This window comes from Cervus elaphus, chromosome 23 (assembly GCF_910594005.1).
Source record: "Cervus elaphus chromosome 23, mCerEla1.1, whole genome shotgun sequence".
Classification (NCBI taxonomy): Eukaryota; Metazoa; Chordata; class Mammalia; order Artiodactyla; family Cervidae; genus Cervus; species Cervus elaphus.
The window spans coordinates 11,618,299-11,634,241 of record NC_057837.1 but is presented as its reverse complement, the minus strand read 5'-3'; the positions used below and the strand labels follow the sequence as shown (position 1 = coordinate 11,634,241).

Below are 15,943 nucleotides of genomic sequence, written 5' to 3'. Positions count from 1 at the left end.
CAAGTTTGTAGCAATACTCTATGCTTATGTACCTTATGAAAAACCAACAGTCCTTCCACACCTACTAACATGGCTATAATGACAAGTGTTGCAGAGGATGGGGAGGAACTGGAACCCTTGTCCAATGCAGGTAGGAATGTAAAATGGTACAGCCCTATAGAAAACAGTCTTGTGGGTCCACAAAAAGTCAAATTTCGAATTCCCACATTATCCAGCAATTCCTCTTCTAGGTATACACTCAAGAGAACTGAACACCTATGTTCATACAAAGTATGTCTATTCAATGGAATATTGCTCAGTCCAAAAAAAAAAAAAGTGCTGATACATACAACAACATGAACTTTGAAATCACTGCTTAGTGAAATAAGCCAGACACAAAAGGACAAATATTGTATGATGCAACTTATCTGAAATGTCTAGAATAGGCAAACTCATAGAAACAAAGTAGATTGGAGGCTACCAGGCTGAGGGCATAGAAGAGTGGGTAATTACTGCTTAAAAGCTATAGAGTTCATTTGGGGTTACGAAAAAGCTTTGGAAATAGAGGTGATGGTTGCACAACAATGTGAATATAATTAATGCCACTGAAGTGGACACAGAAGAATGGTTAGAGATGGCAACATTTAAGTTTTGCATCGTTTACCACAATTAAAACCAATAAAAAGGAATGACTTACTAACAAAATACACAATCAACACGGTCATTGAGGATAATCTTAAAGACACTGTACTGAGAAGTCAGACAGAAAGGAGTACACACTGTATGCTTCTAACTGGCCCTGCACAGAAAAGTTTGCAATTGCCGGCATGCTGACTCCAGAAATACAATAAAAAAGACAAATATAATCTGTAAGGGAAAGAAAATCCTTGGCTGCCTCAGGCTGCAGGTGGGAGGTAGCCAGTGCCACAAAGAGAAAAGGGAATCCTTGGGATGGCAGACATCTTGGTTGGGTTGCTGGTTACAAGGATTGTATACATTTGTCAAAACTCTAGTAAAATGTGTACTGTGTTGTACATAAATCATACCTCAATAAAACTAATGACAAAAAGCCAATAGTCTACAGAAGTAATAACACATGACAAAAGCAGGTAAAAGACTTATTTATTGGAAAAGGATCTTAAAAGGTTACTACCCACCCCCACCCCCCAAAAAAACTTACACATTGCTAGAATAGAAAACAGAAAGGTCAAAGGAGTTTTTCTGCTATCTACTTTGGCAAATTTCTAAAACAACTTTCCTTGGAAGGATAAAAACATGAGAATTATAAAATTCATAAATGGTACACAATGTCTGTGAACAAGCAACACCTACACCTGAAACACTGTAAATAAACTATATTTCAATTAAAAATTTTATGGAAAAAAAAAAAATGAACACCCAATAGTGCTATAACAATGACAACCAAAAGAAAAAAAAAAAAATCTCAAAACAACGATAAGCAACCCATTTACTGTTAGAGCCAAAATAAATGCATTGGCAAAAAAAAAAGTGCTTTAGCACTACGGGTATAATTATAAAATTACACTATTTAATGCAGCTTGGATGTAAGAAATGATTTCTAATGAAAAATGAAAGCTTGACTTCTACCTCCTCTGTCATCAACTGGTTAGAAAGATATCATGGAAAAGTCTGCTTTACTAGAATTCAATTCAATATTCCTTTTCCCACAAATATTATTTTAAGGGACAGCTGAAACTCTTGCACGATTAGATCAGCAGGTATACAAAAGACAAGTATGAAATAAACTTGCAAAGATACAACCGAGTTTCCAGATTTAAATTTTTATTTTTTTAAGACTTAAACTGTTAAAATTCACACTGGGAATTGCATCATTTTGTGCTCCCACCTCCAGCTGTAAGCCCCTGGGAACTCAAGATAGTTTTCCTAAAGACTCAACTGGTTATCAGTTCTGCAGATACAGAGGGCATCATTCCAATCTGCCAAACACAGCACCTAACCATGAGGGATTCCGGAATGAAAAAGGCAGAGTCTCTGCTCTCAACCAGCTACCATCTGCCACGGAGGAATGATTCTCGAAAGCACGTGTGGGTCCAGGGTGTGAGGGGTCAATCAGATCAAGACCAATTCTTAGTCTAACCCAGCTCAGCTGTCCCAGTGGCCAGCCCCCAAAGGCAGCCAGGACTGCAGGAAAAGGTGCACCGACGCCCTCTAAGACCCAGAAAAGCCAGTGATTTTACACTTGTAAGTTCACCCCTGATTCCCCCCCTCCACCCTGCCACTTCCCAAAGTGGGAAACCAACACTTCAAGTCTGAGCCAAACAGACAGTTGGACTCACAGGCTGAAAAGCCAGCACCTGTGGGCAGTGTCTGCGCCTTTGCGCTCCTTTCTCCCCGTGTGATCTAGTCTTCCCACCCTAGTGGGGACTTATTGGAAAGCCTCCACCCCTCTCAAACATCTGGCTTAGAACTCCACATTCAAAAACTAAGATCATGGTATCCGGTCCCATCGCTTCACAGCAAATAGATGGGGAAAAAATGAAAACAGTGGCAGAATTTATTTTCTTGGGCTCCTAAATCATTGCGGATGGTGACAGCAGCGATGAAATTTAAAGACCCTGGCTCCTTGGAAGAAAAGCTATGACAAGCCTAGAGAGGGCTTTAAAAAGCAGAGATACCACTTTGCAGACAGAAGTCCCTATAATCAAAGCTATGGTTTCTCCAGGAGTCATGTACGGATATGAGAGTTGGACCATAAAGAAGGCTGAGCACCGAAGAATTGATGCTTTTGAACTGTAGTGTTAGAGAAGTCTCTCGAGAGTCCCTTGGACAGCAAGGAAATCAATCCAGTCAATCCTAAAGGAAATCAACCCTGAATATTCCTTGGAAGGACCGATGCTGATGCTGAAGCTCCAATACTTTGGCCACCTGATGTAAAGACCTGACTCATTGGAAAAGACCCTGATGCTGGGAAAGATTCAGGATATGACGAAGGAGAAGGGGGCTACAGAGGGTGAGATGGTTGGATGACATCACTGACCCAGTGGAAATGAATTTGAGCAAACTCAGAGGGACAGGGAAGAACAGGGAAGCCTGGTGTCGTGCCTCAATACATGCGGCCATAAAGACTGGGGCATGACTTAGGGACTGAACAATAAGCCCTCTGAGTTCTAGGGCTCCAGGGAACCTCCCACTGTGGTCTCCTAACTTTTTAGATAAGGTAACTGCCTGAAGTTGCAAGAATAACAGACTGCAACCGAAGAAAACTGTTCAAGTTGGGGCTCTGCTTCCAACAGCTGCAAGTTCAGACACGCCCTTTAACTTGATGCGTAATTCCAGTGGCTCAGCTTCCCCATCTGTTAAATGGCCCAAGGGTCAGACTAAGTGCTCTTGGATGTTCAAAACAAGACTCACCCTACCCAAAGGCTCTTCCTGCTGACTGCCAGATGTTTCCTCTGCTACCTGAGAAAAGCCTCCAGAGACGCGGTCCCTCCCCTCCCCTGCTACTCCTCTCACCTCCACCCCTGTCCTTGTACCTACTGTAAGGTACAGTTCCGGCGAGGCAGAAAAGGAAAGACGACCTCAACAGAAGTAGGTTACCTTTATTCAGGCAAGGAGGGGCGACAGTCGGCCTAATGACCAGGCTGAGCGCCGAAAGGAATCAAGGAGGCTTCATACTTATAGGGAGGTTTGTGGAAGCGATAAGGGAAACGTCAATCAGGCGGGATATTTTGAGTATTCTTTTGTTGAGATGACACTTGTAGTTGGGCAGGGGGTGATAAGTCTTCTGGGCGGGTGTAGGGGGTGGTAGGTTTCCGGACAGGGGGTGATAAGTCCCAGATAGATGCAGCTGGCCTGGAGCATCCGGATGGAACTAAAGTTATGCTTTGTTTTCTCCAAAGTTAGATGATTCAGCAAGGGGCCCTTGAGACTGTTGTTCTCTTTTCTAGGCCCAAAAGACTCCTTCACCTACAAGACCTGTCGTCTCAGGACACGGTGTTCAGCGACCTCCGACCGGGCTGCTGACCACATCCATCTCTCCTGCTGTCTATTCTAACCCACCAAGAACCAGCCTTTCTTCTATCCTATCCATTCCCCAAAGTGCTACGTGGTGGTTTAGTCCCTAAATCGTGTCCCACTCTGGCAAGCCCATGGACTGTAGAGCGCCAGGCACCTCTGTCCATGGGATTCTCCAGGCAGGAATACTGGAGTGCGTTGCCATTTCTTTTTCCAGAGGAGCGTCCCAACCAAAGAATCGAACCCGGGTCTCCTGCACTGCAGGCAGATTCTTTACCGACTGAGCTATGAGGGAAGCCCCATCATCAGTGGGGAAGCACCTTAATTAGTGAAGTGAAAGTCGCTCACTCTGACTCTTTGCAAAGTCTGACTCTTTGGGACAGTCCATGCCAGAATAGTGGAGTGAGTAGCCTTTCCCTTCTCCAGGGGATCTTCCCAACCCCGGGATTGAATCCAGGTCTCCCACATTGCAGGCAGATTCTTGACCAGATGAGCCATAAGAGCTGCGACAGCTATCTAGCCACAGAGTAATCCCATGGCTTCTCTGAAATGCCTTGTGTAAGAGCGAACCTCAGGCTCCAGAGCCCCCTTGCTGCCCGCCCTTCCCAGGCGGGGAGGGGAGGGTGTTTGCATGGCCCGCTCCCCGGTGGGGCTACGCTCACCGCAGCCCTCAGGGCGCGGCCCTAACTCCGAGCTACCCTGTCCCCACCTCCCCAGTGTAACTCTCACCTGAGCTCCAGCATCCCATCACCTGGTCTCTCCGCGCGTCACCGGGGCGAGACGCCCACCGGAGCCGGCGCGCACAGAGGCTTCGAGGACAGAGGGCAGCTGGGGGCGCAGAGGCAGTGGCGGCGACGCCCGCGCGCGCGGGAAGCTGCCGAAACCGACCTGCCCACAGCCACGGAGTGGAGCCACAGGCACACCCGCCATCCCGCTCGCGGCTGCGCAGCCCCAGAGCAGCGGCCCGGGAGGCGCCCGCTCGCCTCTGCCCTCACGCCGCCCCGCCTCAGGCAGCGTTCCCTCGGCCGCGCGGGGCGGCTCCAGGGCCGGCTCCATGGCCGGCTCCATGGCCTTCTCGCAGACCCTGGCGCAGGCGCCAGGCGGGGAACTTAGGCTGGGCCTCTGAGAGCGTCGGCGGCGCGCGGGGGGCGTGTGAGCGGCGAGCACGCTCGCCGAGCCTGGGGGCGGGGGTTGTGTGAGCGGCGAGCACGCTCGCCGAGCCTGGGGGCGGGGGTTGTGTGAGCGGCAAGCCGGGAGTGCGCCTGCGCGGGGGGCGTGCGGCCGGGGAGCGCGTGCCGGCGTCGGGGGTCGTGAGAGCGGAGAGCGCTGCCCGGCCCACTGGGGCGAGGGCGGCGTGTGAGCGGCGAGCCGGGCCGGCGGGGAGCGGCCGGAGGGGCGCGTGTGAGCGGCTAGCCGGGCCGGCGGGGAGCGGCCGGAGGGGCGCGTGTGAGCGGCTAGCCGGGCCGGCGGGGAGCGGCCGTAGGGGTGCGTGTGACCGGGAGCCGGGCCGGCGGGGAGCGGGAAGAGAGGTGCGTGTGAGCAGGGAGCGTGAGCCGGCTGCGTGTGAGCGGCGAGCACCGGCCGGCGCCTGGGGGCGGGGGTTGTGTGGGCGGCGAGCCTGACGTGCGCCTGCGCGTGGGGCGTGCGGCCGGGGAGCACGTGCCGGCGTCGGGGGGTCGTGAGAGCGGGGAGCGCGGCCTGGCGCACTGGGGCGAGGGCGGCGTGTGAGCGGCGAGCCGGGCCGGCGGGGAGCCGGGAGCGTGAGCCGGCAGCGTGTGAGCGGGAGCCGGGCCGGCAGGGGGCGGGGAGAGGGGTGCGTGTGAGCGGGGAGCGTGAGCCGGCAGCGTGTGAGCGGCGAGCCGGGCCGGCGGGGAGCGGGGTGCGTGTGAGCGGCCAGCCGGGCCGGCGGGGAGCGGGAAGAGAGGTGCGTGTGAGCGGGGAGCGTGAGCCGGCAGCGTGTGAGCGGGAGCCGGGCCGGCGAGGAGAGGGAAGAAGGATGCGTGTGAGTGGGGAGCGTGAGCCGGCAGCGTGTGAGCGGGGAGCGTGAACCGGCAGCGTGTGAGCGGGAGCCGGGCCGGCGAGGAGCGGGAAGAGGGGTGCGTGTGAGCGGGGAGCGTGAGCCGGCAGCGTGTGTGGGGCCGGCGGGGAGCGGGGACAGGGGCGCGTGTGAGCGGGGAGCGTGAGCCGGCAGCGTGAGACCGGGACCCGGGTCGGCGGGGAGAGGGGTGCGTGTGAGCTGGGAGCGTGAGCCGGCAGCGTGTGAGCGGCGAGGCGGGCCGGCGGGGGGCGGGGAGAAGGGTGCGTGTGAGCGGGGAGCGTGAGCCGGCAGCGTGTGTGAGCGGCGAACTTGGCTGGCGCGGGGCGGGGAGAGGGGCGCGTGTGAGCGGGGAGCGTGAGCCGGCAGCGTGTGAGCGGCGAACCGGGCGGGCGCGTGGCGGGAGGCCCGGGGAGGGGGGCGGGGGGCGTGTGAGCTGGATAAGGGGCTCTGTCAGTGGGACACGCGGGCCGGCGCCTCGGGGCGTTGTGAGCCAGGCCTGCAGCGAAGGAGGGCGTGTGAGCCGGAAATGGGGCCCTGGGAGGCGGGAGGGCAGGCGGTCACCATCTGGCCTGAGGGGCACGCAGCTGGCGGTCGATCCCGGGCCCCTTCCGCGTGGGTCCGGCGGGGCGCCCAGAGAATGCCCGGGGGCTCCAGCGGTGGGCTTGGCCGGTGCGTGCGTCCTGCCGCCACCGGGCTGCTTATTGTTTTTAATTTGAAGACGGTGACAATATCCTGATTTTCCTACCCTACACTTTGGGTTCCGAGGTGAGTTTTATCTAAAAATTGCTGCATAATGCCAGGTCAGTCTATAGCCAAATGTTTGTGTCTCTTCCTTCCGTTCTTCTCGGGAGAAGAAGTTTAGAGAGTAGAGTTGGTTTAGAATACTGTGTTAGTGTCAGGGGTGCAGCAAAGTGAATCACTTATGTGTATATATGTATATCCGCTCTTTATAAAAACACTTTTTCCATATGGGCTGTTACAGAGTGTTGAGTTCCCTGTGCTACAGAGTTGGTCCTCCTTAGTTATCTATTTTAGAAACAATAGTGTGTAGTGTGGCGTGTGTGAGTCCCAGTCTCCCAACAAGTGTTATGTTTCTTTGGTACCTGTGCCTGTGTAAAAGTGCTAGAGAGGATCAGAGAGAAACAGGCTGAATTGTGGTGTCTTACCCCTTGGGCCTTGAAAAGATAGTTCTTGAAACTTGAAAGTATTTCTGTGTTTGAATTGTCAAGTTGATCTGCAGGGAACATTTCAAGAGACAGGAAAGCATGGGCCGGGGGTAGTGATAAATATATGGGCTTATGACAACAACAGTTTGCTTTAGTAATGTTTTAATATGGGCTTCCCTGATCGCCTAGTTGGTAAAGAATCCGCCTGCAATGCAGGAGACTACTATAACCACTATAACATTGAGTCCACATTAATTTTATAATTCAGATTTAATTCATGTCACCTTGACGATGATTATTTTCAAGTTCCAATTTTCTTATTTTCGCATTTAAAATCGCCGTCTGAATTCTTGACTCAAAACTGAATGGAACAAATATTCAGGTTATAATCATTAACAAAAGTATCTTTTTAAATTTGACTTAGATACAAGCAGCATCTGAAGAAAATTTACAGCAGTTCCAAGAGGAGCATATTGCTTCCATAAGAAGTCAGATGGAACTCAGAATTAAAGACTTGGGATCTGAACTCTCCAAGAGGAAAACTTTTGAAGATTCTAATGAAGCAGAGTTGGAAAAATATAAGCAACGCTACCTAGAGAAACTAAAAGAAAGTCCTTGGAAAAGAAACTAGACAAGTAAGTCAAAACCCAGAATCACAGAAAATATTAATTAATTAATTAATCAGTCCATTAATTTGTGTCTGAAGCCTAATTTTTATAGAGCAAGGTTCCTGAGGTTAGTAGGAAGTGAAAGCTAACTAGATAATCACTGCTAGAGGGCACCCTAAGAAAAATGAGTAATAAGATATCCTGGTAATTGCTTGTGAAATCGGGGAACATTCACCCAGGGGTGAAAGGCAGGGTAATTCACAGAGTGGCTGACGCTGGCATGGTGACCTGACTGAGGGGGTGCATGGAGGCTGGAAAGGCAGATCCCACCTGCAGTGCCGAGTCCTGGCTTCCCCGCCTCTGAAAGCAGAGCACTCCTAGGACGCCTTTCATAAGCCCAGAGAGCATACAGCAAAGGAGCAGGGACCCGAGGACACGTTCTGCTAGTCGATGCCCAAAATAAGCATACACAAGGGAAGCCCAGGTGCTCCCAGAGAGGGTTCAGGGCTGTGGGACTTGATGCTGAGATGTGGGGTGTGGCTTCCGGGGAAGGAGCTCAGTGGGGCCAGTCTCCCTGCATGGGGAGCGCCATGCCTCTCCCTCTAAAACGTACACTGAACGCTGTTTAGAGTTTTGGCATTTTAAATGAGACCAAAATTTGTCTTTGGATCTTTATTTATTTACTTATTTATTTATTTATTTTGACCCATCAAAAAGAGGTGCTGACATAGGCCCTTCGTAGAAGTGCAGTAAAGTAAGGTGAACTTTGGAAAAGCAGGGGGTACTTGTCATTGTTCCTGGGGCTGTTTTAGCTCTCTTCAGTCTCACCCACTGACTTTCTCATCCTCCCCTTGGGATTGTGGCTTGAGGTGATTCCTTAGAGCCAAATGCTTAATTTCTCCGAGGTCATGAGTGACACGTATGTACAAGGGTGGTGAGAGGAAGCACTTGACCGTGGTTTTGTGGGAGGTCTGTTTCTTCATCCCTGAACTGTTTCCTGGGGGCGGGCGTGTTCCAGAGGCAGCAGGTGTCACTGTGAGCCCACCTCCCTTTCTGATGCCCTTTCTCTCCTCTCCCAGCTGTGACTTGTTACCTGAGGAGCCCAGACACACGTGAGCTTCTTTAGAACAAGGACACATCTGTCACTGTTTCCAGCAGGTCTGCTCTCTGCTTTCAGTGTTCACACAGTGTGATGGGAATTCCATTCATGTGCGGCAACTTACAAAATGCAAGTCACAGAGGGAAACATGAATGAAATCTGTGCTTTCCATCTTCCCCAGGACTAATGAGCGCCTGGCAGAGATCAGCACCAAACTTGAGGTGGAGAAACAGCAGAAGAGATCTTTACTCAGCACTCCTAGCAGCACGCTAGTCCTGGAGCCCTCTTCTGTTGGAAATTTCAATCCTACTTCAGGGTTCAATGCAAATCTTCTTTCAAGAGCAATTGTAGGGTTTTCTACCTCAACTCCACACCGTTCAAATGACAGCGTGGAGACTTACTTGACCAAGGTTAGTTCTTTTCTTTTTTTTTCACTGGGTTTCAGATTTCTGATATAAATGATCCTGATTTTTAATTTGGTGAACTTCTGAGGTGTTTTTTTGAGTTATGCACTCTAAGTAAAGCTATAATCAACTGTGATAATCAAGGAGACATTTAATGATTTTTTTGTGGTAGATCTCTCGTTTTTAAGAGATACTTCTTAAATTCTTAAATTTCTTGAAATGCTGCATTGAAATTCTACTTTAGAAATGAAATCTTATTGTCTAGTAACCGAAAGTGTACTTTCAGATGTGTGATTGACTTTCTAATTGATTTCACTTTGGCAGTGGTTCACAATCATTTCCAGGCTCTGCTGCTCCCACCACAGTTTTTCTACCCCTAAGTGGAAATGACTGGCATCTAAACACTAACCACATATGGGTGTTTTTTATTGGAAGGAATCCTAGATAAATTGTTTTTATGAATTAAACAAACTTGTGATACATAATCAAAAGATTAATTTCTGGTTTTAGGTTAACATTTTTTGTTTTTTTCTTGTACAAGCGTACAACTTTAATTGCTATTTTACTTACAGAATTTTGGTTTCAATTTCTAAAACATATCTTGCTGAGCAGTTGTAGAATGTTTCTAAGTTTGTAGTTAAATATTTAAAACTTGTGAATGAAGCTCAGTTTTGTCTCTGTCTTGACATCACCTGGATGAATGATGACTGAGATAGCAATGAAGGGGAGTCTTTAAATTGCAACTAGTTTTCATTATGAAATCATTGTGATTAAAATGTCCATTTCAGTCAGTGCACCCGGGTTTATGGTTTTTGATGGTGTTTCCATGATGGTGATGCAGAGAAAAGCAGCCCTTGTTAAAGGCAGTCTCAACCTGTTTTCCCATTTGGCTTCTTGCCATCACAGAAGAGCAATCTAAGGTTTCTTCAACAGCACTGGAGCTACGTTGCGTCCTTGAGAGCTATGAACCTGGAGGACGTGCTCTAGCTGCGCAGTCACAGCGGGCCTCCAAGCACTTCATCCCAAGTCAGAGACCTGCCCACGCAGACACAGGCCTAAGAGGAGGAAGGAAGGGCTTGACCCCTGTCCCAGGGGCGGGCTGCCTACCACAGACCCAAGGTCACGGTGCTTTGCGCACATGCATCTTTTCAAAGAAGAGATTGGGAACCAAGCAAGCACTTCTTAGTTCCTTCTCCCAAACTCACCCGTTGGGTAAATCTCGCTTCTTATGAGGAGGGTAGGTGTATAAGTGCTCCCCTTGAAACTTCAGGCTGAGGAAATGAAGTTCAACTGCAACTTCTGACCGGATTGAGATGATAGTTGAGATTACACTCATGCTTTTTGTGTATACCAACTAATGATGAGAGCCTGGATAGAAGTATGCTAAACAGTAAAGAGAGATCTGTTGTGTGTTTTAAATTTTGTCCTTAATAACCCAAAATGTGGATAATTCACTGTTGAGTCATTTTAGCAAGCCAGGTTCTATCTAGAGGAAATGAACATCCTTTTAAGGTTGAATCTCTTCACTTTTGTCCTGCTTGATTCAACTTAAGATTCTCTCCTTCAAGTTCCCTGTCCTCTCTTTAAAAAATATGTATGTTTTCTAAATTAACTGTATCGACTGCGACAAATAGGAATTTGATATTGATTTATTTTTATTGATGCATTTAAAACACATTATTTACTTCAAAAGTCATGTCTCACCACAAGCATTGTTGAACTGTATAACAAGGTTTTACATGTTCATTTTGTCTAAATTATAGTTAAAAATCTATGTGTTTTTTCCTTAATCTGAGAAAGTACATTCCTAGGACTCTGGACTCAGTCAGAAGGACATGGCCTTTGTTACTTCTTTTGTAGAATTAGGAACTTTGACTAAATCAATGACTCTCATACCCTATAAAAAGTTTCTTTTTTTCCCAAAGAACGGAACCTTTCTTTTAAAAAAGACAACTCCTGCCGGAACCGTGTTACATAAAATGGAGACAAGCATAGAGCCTTGTAGCTGAAGAGCGGCCAGAGGCCCCGCAGCTGTGACTTCTCTGTTCCTCAACCCTGCAGTGACCCCTGTGGGACCTTCCCCGTCTATGGGACACAGTTCAGAAACACACTTAGGAGAGAATCCCTCTGGCTAAGCATCTTCAGAATCGAAACTTGCTGGTACACTGTTTCTTGTGTGTCAATTTTCTCACCTTTCTGTCTTTTCCTTAAATGGAAAAGTTTGAAGAAAATCAGAGATGTGTTTGTTGTTCTCCTTGTTAACATTCGGCTTCAGACTTCTTCCTCCATTTGAACATGATTTGAACGTTGCAGCGGATTCTTAACCACTGGACCACCAGGGAGGTAGACATGTTCATTTAAAACAGTGCCTGGGAATTCCCTGGTGGGCCAGTCATTAGGGATCTGGGCTTTCACTGCCAGGGGCCCTGTTCAGTCCCTGGTTTGGAAATTAAGATCCCACAGTCTGGGAAAAAAGAAACAAAAAAACAAACCGGAAACAAAAAAGCAGTGCCTACAGTTGTGTTGGTCATCTTACCTTAGAAGGAAGAGTATTTCGCCCCCACAGAATTCAATAAAAGTGGTCTCATTTTGAATGAGAAAAAAAATCTAGCCTAGAAAGATTCCTGAGTTGGTTCTTGGGCAGAAACAAATGAAGAACAATCTGAAACCCCTCCCTGGTGGCCCTGGGGGAGCTTCTAGGTGCGTCTGACTCCTGTTAGTTCCCCCAGAGCCTGTGTGGCCGGTGCTGCCAGCAGAGCTGCTCCTGGGGCGAGGAGGGCTCTGCCTCACACACCCACCCCACCGGGCTTGGTCACTTTCCCTCTACTGCTTTTTCTTTATGGACTTCAGACTCGGGTGTGGCAACTGTCCTGGTGGTCCAGTGGTTAAGACACCATGCTTCCACTGCAGGGGGAACTTGTTCCATCCCTGGCTGGTGAACTAAGATGCTAAAGCCATGCGTGGTCGGCCAGAAAAAAAAAAAAAAATCGGGTGTGATTTTGATCGCTCATGTCATAGCCCCTCTTGATATCACCTAGAATTGTATTCGAGGGCTAGGTAAGTAAAAGGCACATTTGTGAAAATTAACACTGTTTAAAACAGCATAAACAGGTTATCTGGTTTCCTTGATGTGTTTTATCCCGGCCCTCTGTCCTTTTGTGAGCTGTGATGGGAGAGGACACAAACACAGTCAAATGGTATCAGATAAAACAGCAGCACACTCAGCCATCAGATTCCCTCCTGTTTTGTTTTGTTTTGTTTTGTTGTCGGTAACTCTACACAGCCTGTGGGATCTTAGTTCCCAACCAGGGATTGAAGCTGGGCTCTTGGCTGTGAGAGTGCAGAGGCCTAGCCACTGAGCCACCAGAGAATCCCCAAATCCCCACGTGTTTGATGGGTCAGAGGGAAGCTGATAAGTATTATCAGAGACGCAAAGGAAATCTGAGACTGGATCAAACAAAATGGCCATTTCATTCTGCTCCCAGGTAGTCAAGGTTTTTGTTGTTGTTTTCTAATATGTACTTATTTAGCTTCAGCAGCCTTCCCTGCAACATGCGGGATCTTTAGTTGGGGCATTCGATCTCTTAGCTGCGGCATGTGAGATCTCGTTCCGTGACCAGCAGTGGAGCTGGGTCCCCTGCATTGGGAACTTGGAGTCTTAGCCACTGGACTACCAGGGAAGTCCCTCAACAAGTGTTTTTGAGCACTTATTATGTGCTAGACAATATGTAGAAGCTCAGAAGGTAAAATGAAAGCAATACAATATCTCTGTGAAATGAAAGCTATGCAAGAATATTCTTTCTAGTATTGATCCACATGGCAAAAGTCTTGACGCAGCCTTTTCAATTTAAGATTAGTTAAGGTCCATATAGTCAAAGCAGTGGTTTTTCCAGCAGTCATGTAAGGATGTGAGAGTTGGATCATAAAGAAGGCTAAGTGGCAAAGAATTGATGGTTTTGAATTGTGGTGCTGAAGATTTTTGAGGCAAAAGGAGATCGAACCAGTCAACCCTAAAGGAAATCAACCTTGAATAGTCATTGGAAGGACTGATGCTGAAGCTGAAGCTCCAATACTCTGGCCACTGATGGGAAGAGCCAACTCATTGGAAAAGACTCTGATGCTAGGAATGATTCAGGGTAGGGAGGAGAAGGGGACAACAGAGAATGAAATGGTTGGATGGCATCAGCGATATGACATGAACTTTGGAAAACTCTGGGAGATGGTGAGGGACAGGGGAGGCCTGGTGTGTTGCAGTCCATGGGGTCGCAAAAAGTTGGGCATGACTTGTGACTGAACAACAATAAATTAATAGATCCACCTGATGAAATTGATGCATCATCGTAAAAAAGAAGTTTGAGACATTGTTATACTAGCAGTTTAGCAAATTCAAACCCACCTTCCAGTGAGAGCTACTAGAATGGTCAGTCCATACAGCACAAGGAAGAGTAGTCCCCACTCGCCACAAATAGACAAAGCCTGCAGCAACGAAGACCCAACACAGCCAAAAATAAATAGATTTTTTTTTTTTTTGAAGAAAAAAGGTGAAAGAATGTCTCCTTGAGAAGGTGAATTCTGCTGAGTTTTGAAGGATATAGAGACCAACACATCCAGTAGACCTTTGTTGAGTATTTACAATGTGTCAGCCATAAGACCACATGCTAGTTGGGGAGCCAGAAGATAAACACACATATAAGTAGTCCACCTTCAGGTCTGATAGTGTATAACCCAGGCAGAGACGTTCCACAGCCAACAGCTGCATTTAGTGCTCAGAGGCCGCAGTAGAAATGTACTCATTCAAGTTCTGTGCCAGGTGTGGGAAGCATGCTTGGAACTAGAGCCCCAGGCCTGCTTCTCTAGCACATACCGGTGACATTTTGACCTACAAGTATCTCCTGCGTTGATTTCTTTCTGTGTGACGTCAGGTGAAGCACAGGCAGAGAAAAGAGTTGGGAAGTGTGCAGCTCACTGAACATCCATTGAAAGCAGCCCTGGGCCCCCAGCATCCCTCCTCAAGTGCCCCTGGGGTCCCTCTGGCTCCGACAGTTGCCACTATCTTGATGAGAACAGCAGAGATTTGTTTGCCTGTTTCTGAACTTCATACAGGTGGATATATATACAGCGCATGCTCAGTGCATGCTCTGGTTCTTTTACTCGGTATCATGTCTGCAGTCTGTATTCAGAGAGTGCAGGTCAGTGTCCATTTATTGTGTCTGTCAGTGTTTTTTGTTTCCCCTGTTGTCGTCTTTCATTGTCTGACTGGATTACAGTTTATTTACCCATTTTCTTTAAGTACTTCTGGATCATTTCCAATATTCTTTTAATAAATTATGTTTTTGCTGAAAAAAGAAAGTGAAATGGAAACATTTCAGACAATCACACTGAAAGAGGTTAGCACCAGCATACTTAAGCAAAACGTAAGTCTCAAAGATCTATTTCAGATAGATGGAAAACTATCCCAGGCAGAAGGTCGGAAATGAAGGAAGAAACGAAAAACAAAGTGGCAAATATTTGAATAATTCTAAATGAACATTGGCTATATAAAACAAAAATATCTTGTACAGAGTTAATATAAATGATAACACAGACACAAATTATCAGACGTGCTTTGTGTAGTCCCTGAAGAGGGTAAAACTTTTAAGCTCCATAAGAAAGCGAGTCTCTAGGGTAAAAAGCATTAGTGAACTGAAGTGGGTCAGCGTTGTATAGTGACAAAAGATTCAATTTGCCAAGAGGATATAAATGTATATTCTGTGACCCAGCAATCCCATTCTTAGGTGCGTATACGCCAGAGAAACTCTTAGGACATATGTGTGAGTGTTCAGAGCTTTTTTTTCCCCCCAGTGTAGGGGCGGGGGATTTAATCAGGAAAGGAACCTTGGTGGAGGACTAGCCTAGGTGCTGGCATGTTCTCTTTCTTAGTGGGTAGTGAAGGCATGGATATTTATGTGCTAATGTTTGTGGTCATCAGACGCCTCTTTTCTGCACTGTTTTCTAACTATCTTATCTAATTCCCTTTTATGGCGTTGTTGATAGTGTTTTTTGGTGAACGGCTTATGATTCACTCTTAATTGGTTAAAAGGTTTTTAAAACCTCAAGTAAATATTTGAAAAAACAAATGTCCTCAGTGCTGAAGGCAACATAAGATCTTCCATCTGAGAAAACCCCAAAGGCCAGTGTACTATGTATATGGCCTGTTGAAAGCAGTGTTGACCGCTTTTCTCAAAATCACAGGTTAACTTCGAGGAATTTAAGGACGGTTTCATGGCTGTGTTGTCATCACAGGCTGGTCTTGCCTCCTCAGATGAAGACAGTGGGCCTTTGGAGTCAGGTAAGAGGCCCTTCTGGTCTTTTTTACATCTCTTTCCGTGATTCTGTGACTTCTGGAATGTGATGTTGTACCTGAACAATGCAGCAGGTCTATGATCCCCAGCCGCATGGACTGGGACCATGGACTGCAGCACTTGGGTTTTTTTCTTTGGCTTCCTTATTTGTGAAATGGTTCTGCAAGGGGAAAACTCTTGTATTTTCGTCTGCACTGCACAAAATCCTCTGAATACCCTGGCACTTCTGGTCACCAGATCTGTGTGGTTTCCCCCGCACCAGGCCATTTTGCAACACCAGCTGGGTGTCCTACAGTTCAACTCCATTCTGAC

General features: G+C 47.6%; 2 protein-coding genes across 2 annotated transcripts in view; one reads left to right on the top strand and one right to left on the bottom strand.

Moving 5' to 3' along the window:
• The window catches only part of LOC122682162 (putative ankyrin repeat domain-containing protein 19), a 224,115-nt gene that overhangs the window by 22,867 nt on the left and 185,305 nt on the right, over nt 1–15,943 (top strand). The window lies entirely within an intron of this gene.
• LOC122682168 (ninein-like protein) overlaps nt 1–15,943 on the bottom strand; it is a 73,224-nt gene that overhangs the window by 22,617 nt on the left and 34,664 nt on the right. The gene's annotated exons all lie outside the window — the stretch shown is intronic.